Source organism: Chrysochloris asiatica, unplaced genomic scaffold (assembly GCF_000296735.1).
Source record: "Chrysochloris asiatica unplaced genomic scaffold, ChrAsi1.0 scaffold00005, whole genome shotgun sequence".
Classification (NCBI taxonomy): Eukaryota; Metazoa; Chordata; class Mammalia; order Afrosoricida; family Chrysochloridae; genus Chrysochloris; species Chrysochloris asiatica.
In genome coordinates, this window is record NW_006408523.1 from 35,892,886 (window position 1) to 35,896,197 (window position 3,312).

General features: G+C 37.1%; 1 pseudogene; it reads right to left on the reverse strand.

Moving 5' to 3' along the window:
* Positions 1-2,127: 2,127 nt before the first annotated feature.
* On the reverse strand, positions 2,128-2,747 carry LOC102812950 (annotated as a pseudogene).
* Positions 2,748-3,312: the final 565 nt, after the last annotated feature.

Genomic DNA, 3,312 nt, shown 5'->3' on the forward strand with positions numbered 1-3,312 from the left:
AAGTCAAATTTCCCACACCTTAATTTTTTAAACAAATTTAACTACAATTGATTATGCTGATGTAAAAAAAGTGATTTTTTCCCCCTTAGAGAAAAATAAGAATTACTGTTTTGAAACTGCATCTCTTTTTATATGTCACTTCATATTCTTTGGAAACTAGTGCATAATTTAATTCGTTATTTAGCAACTTTGTGTGACAAGTAAATTTAAAAAGTGTATATTTTGGTCATTCAAGTGTATCAGCCCAGTCAAGTTTACCAAGAATATAGAGACAGTTTGATATATTATGTGTACTTCCTTGTTCTTGTGAATTTACAAAGCTTTAGACTCAACGAGATTTCTATTCTTCACAGAAATGAAATTCTCATGCAGATGTTTTGCTGTGTCTTAACTTTTTTCCCCAGAAAGTAGCTATATTTCCACACTAAATTTATTGCTATAGTAAAGGAAAGACTGCCTAAAAGTGATTTGAGAAGCAAAAATCACATTATTCATACTGTATCAAAGAAAAGATTGACACAATATACAAATTTGAAAGTGGTTCTTAGATCCATTCTTGTGATAGGTGGCTAACAAATGTATAAAACATTGTCTTTTGGAGGATTTTATATATGGGACTGTGCCACCAATTTGTCAATGTTTAAAAAATAAATTGTTTGATTGAATATTTTATCTAACTTACTGATCTAAAAACTATGGGGTGGACTTGTAATTTTCATTCATGTATTGTATTATTATGCCACGTAAAGTTGAAGAGGTATAGATTTGTTTATTCAGTAAATAAATATTTTTCCAAAAGCCTAACGTTGTGGATTTTAAATCTTTTTATGTGGGGAATATATATATATATTTTGTATTTCAGAATCACAATAACTAGTTTGCTTTCAGTCTGCTATGATAAATAAGCCATAAAGTTTAGGAACTTGCTTTTAGTTCAGATGAAAAAGACCAGGCAGTAAAAACAGACAGACCTAGATCTGAATGTCAAAGCAGCCATTCAAGAGCTGAGAATTGAACAAATTGCATAGCTTTTTTTTATTCTCATCTTTACATAAAGGATAATTTACACTCAGCCTCACAAAGATTTTGGTGGTGTATATGAAACACCTGGCATATAGTACATACATGCACATTTAGTAAAAGTTACATGCATTTGTATTATCACATTGATTTAATGAAGAGATGGTAGTTTAAACTGGTATCAACAATTGCAGGAAAAAGAAATATAGGATAAATATAAAGAAAAAAATTGTCATGCATAATCAAGTTTTGTTTTTGTTGTTAAGTGCTGTTGAGTGGATTCCAACACATAGCAACCTTGTGTGAGGTTTCTGAAGAGAGGCTGGTGAGCTTGAACCTCCCATTTTGCAGTTCAAACTAACTTTGAATTCCAGCGCATTAATCCACAGCACCACACCAGAAGTCTAGTGCCACACCAGAACTTGTATTAAAATACAAGTTCACAAATGCTACAAAAACAATAATTGAAGATTTTTCTCAATTATTCTAGTTTCTCCTCTGTTAGAAGACTATTGAGTAATCCTGAGCACATCATTAAAAAGACTGTCACCGCCTGAAGCTATGACCCTTAAGTTATCCTTCAGGAACTGAACTCACCTGTAACTCAATTTTCAGTGGAACAATAGGCAGGTCTATAAGGTGAACAGTAACACTAGGGAGGTACACAATTATCATTTGAAATCAAAAAGTAAATATTTGCCCAAGGTTAAAGTTCAGACACCTGACAACGACAACAACAAAGTTCAGAAGACAAGAAGAGTAAGGAAAAGAGGAGGAATGGAACCAGGAAACACAGGGTAGAAGTTGGAGGAGTGATATTACATTATGGGGACTGCAATCAATGAGATGAAACAAACTCTGTATGAATTAGTGAGTGGAAAACAGATTTGATCGGCAAACCTTCAAACAAGTCACAGAAAAAGTGTAAATAAATAATAAAAAGATAACTAAGTAAAAGTACTGTCACAAAAGTAAAATCACCACATGAAGAAAATAGGGCAAAGAACCAAGTTCTAACTGTTCTTCTTCCTGAGGGAAGAATGCCTGGCTGGTCAGATGGAAGTGGAACTTCTATAACTCCTTTTTTGTAACAGGTGAGGACAGGCTTCAATGGTGAGCAGTCCCTTTTTGCCACATAAGCCTTTTGCAGTCTGTTTTCTCTAGGTGAACCAAATGTTTCAGCTGCTCAGCACAGTTCATCTTATCATCAGAGACCATATTTTCCCAAATGGTGCAACAACACTTAGTTCCACAAGATAACAAACTGACAAGGCTTCAATGTTGTCTTTGCTCCCTGGCACCAGGATGTGGAAAATCTTGTAAACCATAATCTTCATGATGTGCCCTAACAGAATAAGTGTCCCCTAACAACAAACTCATGGTCCATGTGGAAGCCCATTTCCATCAGAAAGTCAGTGAGGCTTTCAGATGTAGCAATGTTCACACCATTTCACACAGTTGTGCCAGTTCTTTTCTCTCATTTCTGGCTGTTCCAGGTAGCGCAGGTACTCTGCTTTATCCATAGAGCACTGGGCCCTTAGCACAAACGGGTTGACGTACTGACCCTTAACTATTAATACTCTCTCACGTTCAAGGAAAGTCTCAGGTTTGATGTTATCACACAAACCACAAAGGCAAAGGATAAGAATTTCCTAGCTGTGATCTCAAATACTTTCTTGAAGCAGGTAACCTACCATGTTAATGGTTCTCCCAGTGACAGGCATCATGATGACTGAGGTGCCGCCGTTGTATCTGTCTGATTAAGTTGAAGACAATAGAAGTGGACTCAGGGTCCCAGTCAGGTACATAATGCATCCAAATCTGGCCTTTTTTTTTTTTCCCTATAGAGTGGCTATTGCTTCACCACTGTGCCTCTTTGCTACTTGTTTCTAAATAGCATTGCAGGCAAAGGTCTCAAAGGAAACTGTTTCATGGAGCTGCTCCCACACTAGCTTCATGAAGGTGGTCCCCACTAGATTCATGAAGCTTGTCCCCCACATCACCATACTTGGCTTCCACCTCTCACCATACTTGAGAAACTTCAAAAGTTCTTCCCAAAACATTGTTATATTCCAAACCCTACATAATTCACTACATGCAGGGCAATGTAACTTTTTCTCACCTTACTATCCTGGAGGGGAATGAGTCAGACACACAGGCCTAGCAAGGGGAGGAGTGGAGAGGACCTTGTGCACTGGTGGTTGGTGGTTATGTGCCGTGGAGTTGGTTCTGACTCATAGAGACCCTGTATAGGGTTTCTGAGGCTGCAAATCTCTATGGGAGCAGAAAGCC